Genomic DNA, 18,264 nt, shown 5'->3' on the forward strand with positions numbered 1-18,264 from the left:
GTGCTCTAACTGAACTAACCAGCCATGCAGAAGCCTGTATAATTGACTTGGAAAGGCTTCCGGGCACAGGAGTCTCTCACAGCAGCTGGAATTGAGGCCCAAACCAGAGAATGAGCACCCAGCAGAGAAAGAGACCATTCAAAGATACCCAGATGATCCCCTTTGTTGGCAAAGGTGTCCAGATGCTTATACAGCTTTAATTAAGCCCAATTCTAATTAATCTGTGGCCTTATTCAAACCAACTGTTTCCCTGAGCCTCTAGCCTCTCCAGATTCAAATGCCCTTTCCCTCTGAGGAGAATTCGAGGTCCGTTTTTCTTATGAAGTTTAATTGAAAGACGTCTGAACCGTGGTCTTTCATAAACAGGGAATTCTGCCCCCCAAATAGAACCTGTAGAATGGAGGGATGGCTAAAAGGCAGCAGAGATACAGCTTCCACAACCTGAACACTGATGAAAGACTGGGGCCGGCATGGGCCACTTCAAAGACAGCCCGTTGGATCTCAAACACTTGACATATTGAAAGCAGCATGGCAGGAGTGAAGCCACAGGGAGAGGCGCTGAGGCCATGAAGTCATGTGACAAAGAAGCAGTATAAACAAGAGAACAGCTGGCAAAGGGTTAAAATCTACCCCCTACCCTCCAACCCAGGGCACACTGTGTGCTGCAAATGATTTACCGCTGTTTCCAGAGGGTACCCGCCCCCCTCCACACCAGTTGGTAACGGGGGGAAGCTGCAGGCCCCTCCAGCTGTGAGCAGTCCTCCTCGTCCTCAAGATGCCGGAGGGATATAATTGTCATTGCGTGTTACATTAAATGATGTCTGAACTGGTGTTTAAAATGTTGGGAAGAGAAATAGGAACCCACGTATTACCCCCACCTAACTCTAAAACCGCATCTGGGCTTCCTCTCCATCGGAACCAATACCCCCACCAACCACATCTTACCAAGAGGGTATAGAACATGTGCACAGCTCTTGCAGCACTATGCCTATTAGATACTATCAGTCTAGGATACATTAGAGTGGTCTGGTCTTCGAGGATCTGTTCTCAAAACGTGAATGCACTTGGATAGATATGAATACATCACTTTCCCGCAAAGCTTCTACTTTAAACATTTATATAGCTTCCTACTGTTTTTAGGGTAAGGATCAAAGTCTTCACCAGGACTTTCAGAACCTTCTAGAGTCTGGCAACTAAGGCAGTTAAGGAATCTTAGTTACAGCAGACCCACTCTCACTGGACTAGTTGGGAAATGGATGTACTGGAGGCAATTCAGTCCCTCAAAGAACCTCTGGGAGAGACAATAAGGAGGCTCCACAGCCACAAAGAACAGCCAGCTCGGCCCGGCTGCCCCACGAAGCCCTCCCTGACCTCATGCCTCACACACAGACTGCCCAGTTCACCTCTCCCTGGCTGAGCCCTGGATACAGCACTGCTCCTGAAAGCTGCTGCCACGGCGGCCACCCTCCCCAGAGGATGGATGCTGCTGGCACCCACAAGCTCACCTTGCTCTCCTCTGAAAAGAAATCGCACTGGGGTGGTGCCCCGACGGCTGGAGCTTAGAACACAGCTGTGTCCCAGCTGCACGGGAAGTGGGGAAACGGGAATTCTAAGGTCTCCTTTAAGAAGGTGGAGGAGTCGGGCGCCTGGGTGGCTCAGTTGGTTAAGCGACTGCCTTCAGCTCAGGTCATGATCCTGGAGTCCCGGGATCGAGTCCCGCATCGGGGTCCCTGTTCAGCAGGGAGTCTGCTTCTCCCTCTGACCCTCCCCCCTCTCATGCTCTATCTCATTCTCTCTCTCAAATAAATAAATAAAATCTTTAAAAAAAAAAAAAAAAGGTGGAGGAGTAGCGTGGGAAATTCTCCCAATGTAGGAAAGATGACCAAAGAACATGGACAGTTACAAACTTGACAAATGCCCATTTGCTCCACTGCAAAACACTCCAGCTTCGCCTGCCCTTGTCCTTGGCACTCCAGGCTTCTCTTGGTTACTCAAAACATCACCAAACCTCCTTTAGTAGAATAATCCCCACCCTCAAGGATGTTGCACCCTAGTCCCTGAAATCTGTGCCTATCTTGCCTCCCAGGCCAAAAGCAACTCTGTAGATGTAATTAAGTTAAGGACCCTGAGATGGAGAGGGTATCCTAGATTATCCCAGTGGGCCCAGTATAATCACAAGGGAAGCGGGAAGATCAGAATCCAGAGACATGACAAGCTGTGATAACAAGCAGAGACTGGAGGGAGCTAGGAAACACAGGCGGCCCCTGGGAGCTGGAAAAGACCAGGAAGAGATTCCCCGCTGGAGCTCCAGGAGGAAAGCAACCCCACCAGCACTTTGACATTAGCCCCATGACACCCATTTCATACTTCTCACATCCAGAATTAAATGATAAGAAATTTGTATCACTGTGTCAAGCCACTGAGCTTGTGGTAATTTGTTACAACAGCCATAAGAAACTGACACACTCCTGCCATGGCACATGTGGTCCCCTCTGCCCGGAGCACCTTCCCTCAGCTCCCCTTACCCTGTATCTCAGCTCCTTTATCCCTTTTTCAGGGAAACTGTCCCTAACCTCCCAGACTAGGTCAAGTCCCCCAGTGTCCATTCTTACAGCCCATGAACTTGTACTTTACGGCACTTACTGCAATTTTAATTTTATGTTGGAGTTACTATTTAATTCTATGTCACCAGGCTGTAAGCTATCTAAGGACAAGGGCACATCTGGTTTTGCTCACCACTGCATCCCCATCACCTGGCATACAACAGGTGCTCAAGTAGTATATGTTGAAAAGATGAACAGATCTGGCACACATGCCGTCAACCTGGCAGCAAAGCATTTTACTTGGCTTAAGAAGCTGTTTATTCAGGAAAAAAGTCTAGACATAGCTTCTAAAAGTAACGTGGCAAAGAGCAAGCATTCAATAAACACTGGATGGATGGATGGATACATGGATGCCTGGAGCCAGGGATCCATGGACACCTGCACGGACAGACTAAAGAAAGGAGGGAATGCCCTCATAACCATACATACATTTATGAATCTTGCTGGAGGATTTATTTTACAAGAATAATATTTTGATCAATAATTTCCCAGAATATAAAACAATGAAGTCATGGGGATATCATGTACAGATGTGGTGACTACAGTTAATAATACTATTATTGCATATTTGAAAGAAACTAGGAGAGTGAATCTTGAAAGTTCTCACCACAAGAAAAAAAATTTTTGCAAGGATTTATGGTGATGGTTGTTAACTAGACCTATTGTGGTGATGATTTTACAATATATACAAATATCAAATCAGTATGATGTACACCTGTAACTAATATAATGTTGTATGCCAATTAGACCTCAAAAGAAAATAGATGCTATCCTTAAAACATGACCTTGAATGCTAAATGATACTCCACTCCTGAATTGCTCTCCCAGCCTGTCATTTGCTCACTGCACTCAGAAAACCTTGACAAACTCCTAGCTTGTGGCAAGCATTTCAGAAACACCAAAAAGAACAAGGATCTCCTGGCTGGTGAGATCACAACAACACAGTCTTCCAGGGCAACATGTCTCATCCTTCCCTTCATTTACTCCTCACATACCCTGTAAAAGAGATCATTTCCTGCCTTTGCCTCAGGTTGACAGCCCAGCCTCGTGGACGCCCTGATCCTGGCACCACTCTGATGGAGAAAGCAGGATGTATAGGATGTTATCAGTTGGCATTTTCCACTCCTCTAACAGGGATATAAAATTGTGACTCTCTTCGTAAAGAAGACTTGCCCTTTCCTGACAAAAAGACTGTTTTGCCATATATTCCTTGAATGTCTGTATCACAGGATCCTTAGCCCTTTCTAGAACTTTCCACTGTTGGCAGCTACCACTCTACAAAACTGAGATACAAATACTGTCTTTTGTGCCCTTCTCTCTCCTCTAATCCCCCTCCTGATGACTGTCTGTGCCTAGATACTTGACCTATATTCCACTCCCGAGGGCTTAGGGAATTCTCAAGGGTTATGACTGATAGTCCCTTAGATGTTCATCCTTAAATTTTATAAGATTTCCCCAAATATTAAAGTTCTTCAAAGTTAAAAGAAATGAATGGCTAAGGATGAACATTTAGGCATAATGCCTGATGAAGAGAAAAATACATTTAAAGGCAGTAAGTCTTCATCAGTGCCTCAAATTATCTCCCAAAGGGGACCACCACTTCCAGGCACATCAATGCACTGTTCATGTCCCTAGGAAGCCCAAGGCTGAGTTCAGCTATTGGCAAAGAAGAGAGACACAATGGCGGGCACATGCTAGGAGCTTAATTCCTAACGTGATTTGCTAGAGACAGAGATGTATGCAAGCAAAAGTTGAGAGCACAGGAAAAGGGCAGGGTGTGGCCCTTCGAACCGCCACCCAAAGCCACATCTGGTACTGACAGACTTTGTGAGCAGCTGCGGCCTTGAGCTCTGCGGGCTCAGCCTGGCTTAGGGTGCTAGGGCCAGAAAGAGCAGCTGGCTCCAGAGGCCGTCCTCCAAGTTCCTGGAATGCCTTATTTTCTTTTCAGGGCTTTTATAGCTAGATACTGAAGATACAATGTGAAAATGAGACTCTATCATTTTAACAAGGCCTTTTTAAATCTGGAAGGAACAGCCCCATCGATCAAGAAATTATTCTCATTAGTCACTTTCTACCCTAGTGCCTCAGGATTACGCTAGGCTGCCAGCAGAGATATAGGGCCACAATTAATAAAATATTATTACAGATAAAGGCTGCAACCACAGCGGGCACAATTAAGATTCACACACAAGCGTGTGCACACACCCTTCCCTTCAGCATCTCGAGGCTCCAGAGGAACCCTCCATGTCTCCAAAACTAATCCAAAGGAGAATTTAAGCCCACTACTAGTTAGAATGTGTGAAATCATTTTAGCAGTCCTTTTACGAAAGAGACCCAGAAGACGCCAGCAGAGCATAATAAATCAGAAACAACACAATGTGTAAGCAGCTTGGGCTCTGAAATCAGACAGAACTGGGTCTGAATTATGTGTCTTCATTTACAAGCTGTGTGACCTTGGGTAAACTACTTGACTTCTCTGGGCCCTGGTTTTCTAATCACCGAAACAAGGATAATCATACTTACTTTGGACAGCTGTGGTGGAGGTTAGAGAAAATGTATTTAAAACACATACCCCAGTGCCTGTCACTTAATAAATGGTAGTAATTACTATTAGTAATAATGAGCACTGGGAAAAAATGAGCATAGCTGTGCTCGCTCCTCTCCGTCTCTGCTCCTCTTCCTCCCCATCTCTCCCCTCTCCCCTTCCCTCTCTCTCTCTCTCCCTTTCTCTTTCTCTCTCTCATCCTCCCTCCCTCCCTCCCTTCCTCCCTTTCCTCTCACTCCCCCTGAAGTTGTACCTACCACAGTCCTACTGCTATTTTCCCCTCCCGATGCCTACATGACCAGTCAGTCTCTCAAAAGGAATTTATCAACTTGGACCAGGTGCTGAGCAATAAACTCATGTTCGAGACACCATTATTACTGCTGTCAGCAATAAATGATTTCAGCTTTCTGACATAAAGTTGGCTGTTTTGTGTCCTGCTGCCATCAGGGAGCAATCTTACAATGGGGACCCTGCCCTCCCTAATGGAAACATTTGGGGGAAGTGGGAGGGCATTGCTCCAAAGTGGGCATAGAACAGAACAGCTGGAAGTGGGCTCCCTAATTGGCAGCTTCCCATATTATGACAGGTTTGAGGCAGATGATGACAACAAAAAGGGCACACGCAGGGAGTGACAGATAGTACTTCCTTAGATGGAAGCTTCTGCAGGATTCCAGATGTAGCTGCTCCCTTTAACCTACATGTTCGTGGCAGCGCCAAAGTACCCCTTCCCAGGGACCTCCAGGGCCATAGATCATTGTCAGTTTGGCTGCCAAGTTCAGCTCTACAGAGGCACCTGGGGAAGACAGGACAGCTAATGAGAGCAGGACAATCAAGGGGAAAGACAGCTGGGCTGGGGACCAAGTGGCATGGGGTCTGGCTCCCTTCCTGCCACCAGGGGAACTTCTGGCAAATTCTCATCCCACTGAAGGTTGCAGTTTCCCGCCAGCAGAAAGGCCGTCCTGAGCTCATCACCTTGCTATGAGAGGAATGCGAGCACCATGGCAGCATTCCTCGCTTTGCTTCCCTGTAGTCTCTACTTCCTCTACACTGATGTATATCTAGGGGTGGCAGGGCATAAATGTAATGTTTGAGGTTTCTCACGATATCACTCAGGTCTTGTTCACCCCTGAACCAATACACACACACACACACACTTAAGAGGCAGAGAGAGAGAAAAATAATAACTAAAACACTAAACTAATATTGTTTAAAGATTGACTGATTGATTTTAAAGAAGCAGGGAGGGGCAGAGGGAGAGGAAGAAAGAGAGAAGCAAACTCCTCAATGAGCGCAGAGCCTGACAGGGGCTCAATTTCATGACCCCGAGATCATGACCTGAGCTGAATTCAAGAGTTGGCCGCTCAACCGACTGAGCCACCCAGGTGCCCTCTAAACATTAGTTAGGCACTTCCTATATGTCAGGCACTATGCTAAATGCTTTACATTCATTATCACATTTAATCCTGCCAACAATGCTGAGAAAGAGTTGACTGGACAAACGTGCCGTTTGCTGCTGGTGTTCACTTCCCCCTGCCTCCTGGTAACAGTGCTCTTAACGGTCCATGAGAAACCAAGATGGCTACATGCCCACCATCTTCCCCCAAATGGTTTTGTGGCATTGGCCTCAGCCCCAGCTGCAGAAGTAGATCCTGACTGGTTTCTTTGGTCAATATATGCCTCCTGCCCCTCACCACAGTGATTACTTCAGGGGCAGATGAGACCTGAGCTGTACAGTCAGAAACCTCAGGAAATTTGCCAGGGATGTGGAGATATGGTCTCCTTCTACCCTGTGGGATTTGAACATAAGCATGTGGCCCCATTATGTGCTGTCAGACATTTTGGACACATAAGAGAAAATACTTCCAAGAGCAATTGCTGAAGAAATAGAGCCAAGAAATAAAGCGTGACAAAACAAGGGATTCGAGATGCTAAATCAAGCCTTGCCTGAAGCTACATTTACTCCTGGAATTTACTGTTTAAACAATTTGATTTGAATTTTCAGTTTCATGCAACCAAAAGTATCCTTTCTCAATGCAGGTGTTATTATTATCCCATTTTATACATTAGGAACCTGAGGCTCAGTGAGGCCAAACAACTTGCCTCTGGTCACACAACAAGTAGGTAACAGAAACATCATCTGAACCCAGGTCCATTTGGGTTCAAAAGCCCAAGCTAAAATTCCACTCTGCTACCATGTAGTAGAAACTAAAAATACCTTGAAAGTGAAAATGTTTACAAAATGCAACTTTTTTTAATTTCAGGACTAGGTTCAGAATTGTAACCTCAAACCCCAACTGAAATGAATTTTGTTAACACTTTCACAACAAGAAATCTACCCATCACATTAATCTCATTTGGCTGTTCAACAATGACCATCAAACACTGGGGAGCCCCCACTCCGGTGTCCTGGTCACTGTTCCAAACAGGTGGCATCCTGCCCAATCTGGCCCCTCCACTCTCAGCATGTTCCCACCTTCATACTCACTAAGAAATGGAAGACTCTGGGTATTATACCCCTGTTTTCCTCTTAAATTCCATCCTGGCTGTCCCTCACCTATCTAGTAAAATCAAAGTTTCTGGCCTGATCAACCTTCATTATTAGCCTGCAACTCATGGAAACCTAACGCTCACATTTTAAGCTAAAAGGAGGTTTTGTCTCATATGACTGGGAAGTCCAAAAACGAATCCTCAGGAGGGCTGGATCCAGGGACTCCAACAACATTACTGGATTCTGTCTGTCTCCCTCCATCTTACATCTTGTCTTCACCCCACAGGCAGCCTCTCTCCGAGGGGGACCCAGCCAGTGGCCACAGACCCACCTCCTTTCCAGTCCATCTGCTGCAGAAGAAAGAAAGCATCTCTTACTCAGGGATGAACATACATCAATCTCAGAGAAGACTTCAGTTGGTCTTGTCCCTGCCATGTGCCCCCGCCCCCAACCAATTACTCTGGTGGGCGGAAGCGGGATGCAATTACTGACAGGGCCATCAGGGCCACACAGAGTTGGACCTTCGCCAAGGGCCGGAAAATGGGAAATAGAATTACAGAGTGATTAAACAAAAGTCTATCAGGACCTCCATCTCCTCCACTATCCTGACGATCTCATCTTCAACCTTCAAGATGGGCACTGTGAAGATGCTAACCATCAGAGTCTCCCCTAAGGTATGTTAGTTTTCATCCATCCACGCTTTGGCATATCCACAGCTGGGAGCACCTCCAGTGCCTGGTGAATGCCCAGCTCAGATACTTTCTTCCAAGAAGCCTTCTCTGATTTCTAATGAAAAGTAATCATTCCCTCTTTGGGGACAGCTCTGTCCTTGGCACGTGTTCTCATGGTTGCATTTCCCACACCACAGTCTAATATTTTGCTTACATGTCTGTTTCCCAACAGGCTCATTCCACTACTTCCCATTCTACCCAAATACACACACACAGGAGCTTCAGCAAGGAGAAAGACAGAATGGGTGTACACATGCCCAGCTGGTGGCCACATGATGTCATGGGAAATCCTCCATGATATGGTAGAGTCAGTGGGGCCAGCTTCTAGGCTCAGCTCTTCCACTGACTCACTATGTGGCTTTTTAGATATTTTCTCCTCTGAAAAACAGGAATAAAATTCATACCATCATAACTTTGCAGCTTATCTCACATAGTTCCTTCAAGACTCCAATACGATAATGCGTACAAATCCAGACTTCTAACGGCCCTGAGGACACTCAGGTGTTAGGAGGAAGTAAGTCACCTCCCACCTCCTCACTGACCAAGAGGGACCAGGCGTACTTCAATGGTCACTGTCCAGGTGAACGCCGAGCATTCCCCCCGCAAAGACAGCCCATTAAGGATCTGTTTGTCTTATGGCATCAGAGAGAAAGGACTGGGCCAGACAAAGAACATTTTAACATCCCTCTCAATCTATGAAGTGGTAGGTCCACTACTAAACCACAGAAAAGTAAAAGAACAACGTGGTTCCTGGACAGCAGATCATGGGAAGTAAATCTGCGACCCCATGGTTCTACTTCCTTTTGAAACAAGGTCTCAAGCTGAGGCCCCCTGACACCACAATACATGCCCCAACCTCCATGTGAGGATGCAATTCTGTTGCAGAGAGGAGGGGTTAGGTGAGGAGGCTGGCCTGGGACCAGGGCTTCCTGACGCTCACTCCAAGTCCAGACAAACAGACCTGCCATTTGACTTTGCGCCTCTGTCTTACCTTTTCCCTCTTAGGCTTGATAAGAAACTGTTTCCCAGTTACGCCAGAAGGCAAAATAGAACAATATAAAAATACAGTGGCCACTAGCCACCGGTGGCTATTTAAATTAATTTAAATTGAATAAAATTTGTATTTTCTCAGTTGTACAGCTCAGTAGCCATATGCAGTTAATCACTGGACAGCATTGGTCTAGACCCCCCCAGGAGTGGTGAATGTACCACATATATATTTCAATTGCTTTACAATGACCTATGTTTTTATTAGAAAAATTGGTGGAAAACAAGGAAAGCACTCCCTAGGCACAACAAGAAATATTGTTTAAAGGGAAGTGAAATTTTAAGAGAAAATATCTACAAAATAGGTTAGGAGAAAAATTGTTAATATGCTTCATAAATTAACCTAAGTGCTGGAAAAACCTTAACAATAGATCATTCAAGGTAACAAAAATTAAAATGACAACAAAATACATGAGATGATCATCAGCATATCAATAATTTTAAAAATGAAAATAAAAGCAATGAGATAAATTACATGAAACCAGCAAGTTACAGAAGTGGTTTTACCAGGTGATGACATTTTTACAAAGTAGTATATATTTACATGGGATCATGCACATAAAATGTGAGACAGATTTAGAAATTGACTTTTTTTTCCAAAAACAAAGGTTAAAGTGTTTTACAAATTTTTTTATCATGCTTTCAAAGGATGACCATGCTTTACTTTCATCATCAATATTATTTCTGTATTAAACCTCTTCTCCACAGCCAACAAAATCAAAAGGAACAAGTCTGCTAAGCTTCTTAAAGAGCTTCTTAAAGCTTCTTAAAAAGAATGTGTATATACATATACATAATATGTATGAATGTTCTACTGGGCTGGTTTTTTTTCTTTTTCTCTGGACTTTCACATCCCATCCAAGTGGCACATATCCACTTGTATAGGAGAACATATTATTAATCAGTACTTGAACTTGGTTGGGAAAAATAGTACATTTTTTGATTCATGGAATTGATGAGTCCAAAAATGGGTCTCACTTCAGGTTCAGCTGGATCCAGAGGCTCAAACTACGTCATCAAGGCTTTTTCTTTCCAATCTTGCATTGGTTTCCTGCTGGGAATGTTGGTATCATTTTCTCCAACAATGATCTTCCTATATGCAGTCAGGAGGATGATCCTCAAAGCCCCATTTCCCAGCACCCCTGCTGTTTAGCAATCCCAGTGGAAAGGGAGATTTTTCTCTCCCACCTTCCATAGATTAATTCTAGGTATAAAGTCTGATTGCTCCTGGGGCGCCTCAGTGGCTCAGTCGTTAAGCATCTGCCTTGGGCTCAGGTCATGATCCCAGGTCCTGGGATCGAGCCCCACATCAGGCTCCCTGCTCAGTGGGGAGTCTGCTTCTCCTTCTCCCACTCCCCCTGCTTGTGTTCCCTCTTTCTCTGTGTCTCTCTGTGTCAAATAAATAAATAAAATCTTAAAAAAAAAAAGTCTGATTGCTCCTATGATCTCATGCCCCCATTTAATTTCCAGGGCAAGGCTGTCGTTTCACACAACACCAGGGGGCATCATTCACATTCATGTCTAGGTCAGTGGTGGCATTTGGAGTGCTACATGGTGACCCTGTTCCCAAGGATAGGCTATTATGCACCTGCATCATATAGAACCCCTGTGTCCAGGAGGGCAGGCTATGTTTCCAGAAGAAAGCAAATGATGGGAAAACGTTCTGGAGAGCCAAAATAAACCCATAATCTACCTCAACATATCACCCCAGAGTGAGAAGAAATGAAAATTCCACACCAACCCTCCCTACACCTTCTTTGTGTTTGAATAGGGTGGGGCAGGGGAGGTAAACACAGCACTCTTTCAACCCTCAGAAGAAATCAGTATGTGCCTGCAAGATATTGCAGTGAGGAGTCGCCTTTCCTTTAAGGAAACAACACACACACACAAGAAAAACCTGCTGATTTGTGATACAAATGACAAAGTGCAGCCCACCTCTTGAAATATGGCTAGTGTCTGCTTCAGAAGCCACTTTCAGTCCTGAGAACATTTTTTAAAGAGCTAAAACTCCATAAATGAGGCACAAAGACTGGCTCATGTTCACAGCATCTCACCTTTTCCGATTCTCAACTCTGACAAACTCCTGGGTTTCAGGATGTGCCCTCGAGAACCTGTGAATTAACCCACGCTAACCTGCTCCAGGGGCTGCCCTGGCAAGCCACTGAGGAGGCAGCCGGGGGAGTACAGACCACGTCGGTGCATGCTGCTCCCTCAGACCCGAACAATCGGCCCCTCCCACCGCCCCCCAGCTCACCCAAAGAGCAACCCAAGAGGTCAGCAGGCAAGGTGAGGGCAGGCACTCTCCTGTGCTTCCCATCACCTGCAGCCCATCTCTCTGCAGTTAAAAGGCGTCTTGTCTTTGCTCCTCTTTGTTGTGCAAAGAAACAACTGAAGCACTTGTTTAAAAATACAGATTCCTGGGGCTCTTCTCAGGCTTTATCATACAAATATCTAGGGGCAGAGGCCCAGGAATCTGTATCCGTGCTTAGTCCTCTAAGTTGATTTTGACGCAAGGCTGAGAACTGCTGTGATCACACCTTTGCTTGGCCCTTGTTTGAGACTCAGGCATTATGAACAGAAAATAAAATCTCAGAGCCACTCTAAGCCAGGTGTCCCTCTGGGAACTCTTTGCTGACTTACATCACTATTTTCTGCTGGGGACCATTTATACTCTCAGAGCCTACTGTAAGCAACAGTCCTGGAGTAACTGAGTAACAGAGCTTTTGTTCATGTGGGCTATACCTATTGATGTGTAATATATTAGCAATGAAAATGGAGACGCTTTAAAATATTCAATAAACTCTTTACATGTTCACATCAATAATATATTTTCTAAAAAATAACTGTACTTTCCAGAACTTAAAAAAATGGTGAGAAGAGTGGTACTGTTTGACATTTTTAGAAATCTCTTTAACGTGTGGTTTAATAGAAGACAGCTGGCTTCTTATATTTGCTTTTACATTTAATCTGTTGCTATATCACACATCACGTTGCCTCCGGAAAACTACACTGGGCACTCATGAGAGAATGAGATCAAGAAAAGCAAATAATGGTTTAGTATTATTAGGAAAATAAGTTTGACCTTATGAAGACACTTTTGAAAGGTCTTCAGGGTCCCCCGGTAGTCCCCCAATCACACTGTGAGGACCCCTGGTCTAGCCCATCCCTCACACTACATCCCCTCCACCTTCACACACATGCTCATTTTTCTAATTTCAGTGTTTCTGTATTTTGATGCCTTTTTAATTTTTACAAATGTTTGACTTGTTTCCCTAATCGTGTGTGTGTGTGAAATCATTAGGTTTCAGAAACAGAAAGCCACTCAAGCTAGGTCAAACCAAGGGAGATTTATAGTGAAGATACAAGGAAATTTCCCAAAACTCCATGTGGGAGGTGCAGCTAGGTCCCCACTGTGTTTCTCCCCAGACCTGATGGCTCTGCAGGTGGGCCCACTCTCCATATTGGTGTTCTCTGCAAGGCTCTTAACTCTCTCAAAGGTAGGCTTTGGGTTACCAAAAGGCTATCTCTAATGAACCTTAGAGTTCCATGTCCAACAACTTATTAGCGAGTCTTGATTTTAAAATCCTAGATGAGAAAATTTGATTGGCCCGCTGTGAAGAAGTTCCCAGGAGGAGTGGTGGAGCATTTCTGATGTCTTATTTATATCCACAGAGACAAAGCCCACATCAAGGATCACACAAGTAACCAAATAGTTCTCAATTCAAAAGTGGTCTAAGTAGAGGTCATAAACCAGGGTTATGGGCGCATTGGGCTGTCCTGCTCAGGTTGTGTGGTTTCACATAGAACAGAGTATGTGTGGCAGAGAGGTAATGGGCATCCCTAGCACAGACTGCCAGCACTGTTCAGGAGAACTATCATGTAAGCCATGTATGTAATTTAGAAATTTTTCATAGTCACATTTAAAAAGTAAAATAAACTAGTGAAATTAATTTTAACATATCTTAACCCAACATATCCAAAATATTATTTCAACATATAATCAGTATAAAAATAGCAATAATGAGAAATTTTACATCCTTTTCTACTACAGTCTTCAAAAATCAGTGTGTATAAAATACATCCTCAGGGGTACACTAAAATTTTCATCAAAAATACTTGGATCTGTATTTAGAGTGAAAAAGTAAACCCATGTACCCAAGTTGTTCCAGACATACTTAGAACTTCCCTGGTAGCTGAATCAAGTATCAGTTTTAAATGTTTAATTAATTGTAACATAATTCAATTAAATTAGAAATTCAGTTTTTCAGCTGCATTAGCCGCATTTCCCGTGCTCGGTAGCCACACATGAGTAGGGGCTACATTTCTGGCACAGCAGGTGTAGGCTGAGAGCCAGAACCTGGTCTCATCCATTCTTTTGTGCCTCCCACAGCCAGCAGAGACCTGCCTGGTAGGTATGCCCAGCAAGTACCGGGGATGGAAACTGTCCAAGTTAAGAACTGCTCAAGTCTAATTGCGGATGGACCCTTAAAAGCTGCATGTCAATGTTTTTCTTTAACAAATCACATCATTTTAAGTTCATTAAAGAGCCTTGTTAAAGAACTCCTACTGTGATTTAACTCATTTATCAATTAAATCACCTTTCAGTCATTGTGTAAAAAAAAAAAAATTCTTATATCAAGTTTAAGCAAGGCACAGACATACAAAAAAACCAATTGAAGGCCATTCGACAAGTGAGTAACCTGAGAGGCCATAAGTCACATCCTCCACCCTCATGAAGCTGAAGTGAGTTTTTGCAAAAGTCCTAGATAACCTGCAACAAAAAGGTGTGCTTTCGGGTCCTGGCTGACTGATACTGGCCCCACTGCAGTATGCAGCACCCCCCCCCCCCCCCCCCACCCCCCGCCGCCCGCCACCTGCTGTGAGTGGGGTGGAGATCATGAACAAAGGTTGGTAAGTGAGCTAACAGCCTTAAGCTCTTTCCAACAGATGGCACTGTAATCAAAAGGACTGTTCCATGATGCCACAAACCAGATTTCCATAGGGATTTCTGAAATCTGATGCCTTTACATCTGCCCATTATATTCGGAAGCTGGCCTATAGGTACATAGCCCACTTTGACTGAAGTGAATTATTTAAAGCCTCTCTTTGCTCAATCAGATAAGCATTTGAATGTTTAGTGACAGCCAAACAAGCTGTTCCTTTGTTCCTTCCTTCATTCATTTATTCATCAAACCCTCCTTGAATGCTAACAAATGGCAGGTGCCAAGCCAGGGGGCTAGAGACACAAGGAAAAATAAGAAAAGATCCTGCCTATAGGAGCTCACACCCACTTAGGAAAATCAGACCTACACATAAATAACTGCAAAACGGTGAGATTTAGTACTGTAAGAGAGAGACAGTTCTGTCAGGAAGATGGAGAAGAGACTTGAGGAAGGTTGTGCATAGAGATAACCTTGAGATGGGCGTAGAAAGGTGGAGAGCCACCGCCAGACAGAAGTAAGAGGGGAATGGAGAATGGACATCCCCGCAATGGTTACAAGAGACAAAATCTCCTACGTAGTCTCCCTGCTTCCACTCTGGCCCCACCATGGTCTGGTCGCCAGACACACAGCTGTAGGCATGATCCTTGTAAAATGTCCATCAGATTCCATCACTCCCTGATCTCAAACTTCCAATAGCTTCCTCACACACCTGGAATAAAATTCAAAGTCCTCACCATGGTCTAAGGACCTTACGTGATGGGTCCTTGCTATATTAGAGACCTCCTCCCTCCCTTCCATGCTCCCCGGGCTCACCATTTCAGCCACACTGGCCTCCATGATGGTCTCCGAACATGCCAGGCAAGCTCCCATCTGAGGACCTTTGCTAAGTGCCTTCTTTGGCAATCCTACATAAAACAGAACTCTCCTATCCTTCCGGCCCCTTGCCCTGCTTTATTTCTCCATACAGCACTCCGGACTATGACATTAGATCACATATTTGGCTATTCACCTGTGTACTGTCTGCCTTCTCCCTTAGAATGTAAGCACCATGAGGGCAGGAGCTTGTTCACAGTTATATCACCAGCACCTAGAAGACTCCTGGCACAAGGCAGGCTCCCCAAAAGAATTTGTAGAATGAATAAGTAATTGAATGAGGTGAGGGAAAATATGCATATTTCAACAGGTTGCAAGTACCCAGCATGACCAGTACATGGGTGGGGAAAGAGGAAGGTAGGAGCAGCTAGAAAGGGATAGGTGCTCAGTGCCCAGGTCATGAAGCGCCCTGAACTCCTGGCTAAGAGTTAGCGCTGTATTCTGAGGACAACAGAGAGCCAATGAAGCTTGTGAAGGAAGAGAATGACAAAATCACACAATCACACAGGCTTCCATGTGGTGGGGAGGGACTGCAGGCAAAGAGGCATCTAGTTTGCTCATCTGTAAAATGGACATAACAACATCATGCTGGTCAGCAGCTACAGTGATGACTGAGGACGTTAATGCATGCAAAACACCACGCACGGTACCCAGCAAGAGGAAGCTATCAATAAATGGTATCCATTATCACCCATATGAGGGAAGCTTGGAGGGGGATGTCCACACTTATGCTCAGGTGGCTGACTGCTTGGAGCGTGGTGCCTTTGATCCTGATAGGATCTACAGAAGGAAAAACTCATTTCTGGGAACAGAGAATAAGTCCTATTTTGGGCAAGTGCCATTTGAAATAGCTATGGGATATCCAGGTGAGATCTGGTAAGCAGTCTGATATAAAGGTCTCCAGCTCAAAAAGGAAATTTAAACCAAAGATAAAGATTCAGAGGAATCCTTTACCTCACAAGCAATTGTCCTGGTGGCTTATAAGCAAACCCCGAATCCAAAGTACTCGAAGGAAACTCACCAGACTAAAAAGCCCCAACAAGAAATCATCTTATTGAGTTGAAAAGCAAACTACCATTACAGGAATTGACTCCAATTCTGAGCCTCTGAGTTACTCCTGCAAATGTTCACACAGTCCTCCTTTGCATTTCCTCCAGGCACAGAGAAAAGAGTTTCATGCACTCAGGATTTTCCACATTCTTTTCCAAGGCCCTCTCTGCTTTCCTATTTTCCGAAGTGCCCCTGTAAGAAAGAGATGAATAAGCTCCAGGAGTCTAAACATTACAGCTAAGAGACCTCTTAGCTTTGAAGGCATTTTTTTTTCTGAGCTGAGTGAATTTTATAACTCACCATGTTCCACTCCTACTCCTGCTTCAAGAATCTGAACATACATGCATGAAGTAGTCTAAGGTGCTGGGGGATGTGAGTCAGTATTGAGTTCCCTGGGGCTACAGGTTTAAGAAGACTAGGAAGGACAGAGATGGAGGAGGCTCTGAAGCTAGTGCAGAAAAAAAGAGTCTTAACTTTGTGCCATCGAAATGACAGTGGAACTAGGGTCACACATGCATGCGTGCATTCACTCATTCAACAAACAGCTATTTAGTACCTAAAGTATGTGCCTCCTACAGAGGAAGCAACAGTAACCAAGACAGACTGTGGTCTCTCATGAAGCTTTGTGTCTCATCTCCTGTTTCCCAGACCCGCAGGGATACCTAAAACACAGATACTTCTTGTACCTTCTTCATTTTCATTCATTCATTCAACAAAGATTTATTGAGGGTGCTGTGCTGGTCCCTAGGGTTACAATGTTGACTGGGATTGGGCAGTTATAATTCAGCTTAAATGTCACAGTGATGTAAACACACTGTGCCGGGAGTGGTTGTAGGAAGGGCCCTGTGACAGAATAAGTTTGTGCACAAATTTTTTGAGATTACAAACCCCCTCAGTGAAAGAAAATGTCCTCTCCCCTTGAATCTGGCCTGGTTCTGGGATTGTGTCGACCAGGAGAATATGGCAGAAGGCATGCTTCATCTAGGCTTTAAAGAAGTGGCAGTATCCTCTCTTGTAATGCTTGCTCTAGGGGAAGCCAGCTGCCATGTAATGGGCCTGACTGGCCTCAGACTGCCGTGCTGTGAGGAAGCCCAAGCTAGCTATGCTAAGAGGCTGTGGGGAGAGAGAGGCCCAATGAGCTCTGGTTCTTCAGCCATTCCAGCCAGGTGACAACACTTAAGTGAAGAAGCCACCTTGGATACTTCACGTTGGATGGGACTTTGGTCTGACTGTTTCTCTCTCTTAAAATTCGTATCTTGAAATCCTAATGCCCAATGTGATGGTATTAGGAGGTGGACATTTGGGAGGTGCTTAGGGTATAAGGGTGGAGCCCTCATGCATGTAATTAGCATTCTTATAAAAAAGACTTCACAAAGCTCCCTAGCCCTTTCCACCAAGTCAGGACACAGCAAGAAGGAACTAGCTATGAACCAGGAAGAAGACCTCTGGACCTTGCTGGCACCCTGATCTTGGACTTCCAGCCTCGGGAACTGTGAGAAATGAATTTGTTCATAAGTTGGTGAGTCTGTGGTATTTTGTTACAGCATCCCAAATGCACTAAAACAGATGGAAAGGGCCTCTCTGAAGATGTGGCATTTAGTTTGAGATCTGAGGGATGAGAAAGATGTTGACATACAAGAACCAAGGGGAAGAGCACTCCAGGTAGTAAAAAGAGATATGTGAGTTCCAGAGTTGGGGAAGTTCTTGAGGTGTTCAGGCAGCTGAGATTCAACCTGTGGGGCAGAAGCACGGGAGCCAGGTCAAGAGTTGAAGATTAGACTGGCAAGAGGACAGGGACAGACCGAAAGACCTTGTCAGCCATGGCAAGGTATCTGAGTTGTGTTCGAAGTAGAAACGAATGCCTTAGAGTGCCTGGGTGACTCAGTCATTAGGCATCTGCCTTTAGCTCCCTGCCCGGCGGGAAGCCTGCTTCTCCCTCTCCCTCTCCCACTCCCCTGCTTGTGTTTCCGCTCTCGCTATCTCT

This window comes from Neomonachus schauinslandi, chromosome 11 (genome assembly GCF_002201575.2).
Source record: "Neomonachus schauinslandi chromosome 11, ASM220157v2, whole genome shotgun sequence".
Classification (NCBI taxonomy): Eukaryota; Metazoa; Chordata; class Mammalia; order Carnivora; family Phocidae; genus Neomonachus; species Neomonachus schauinslandi.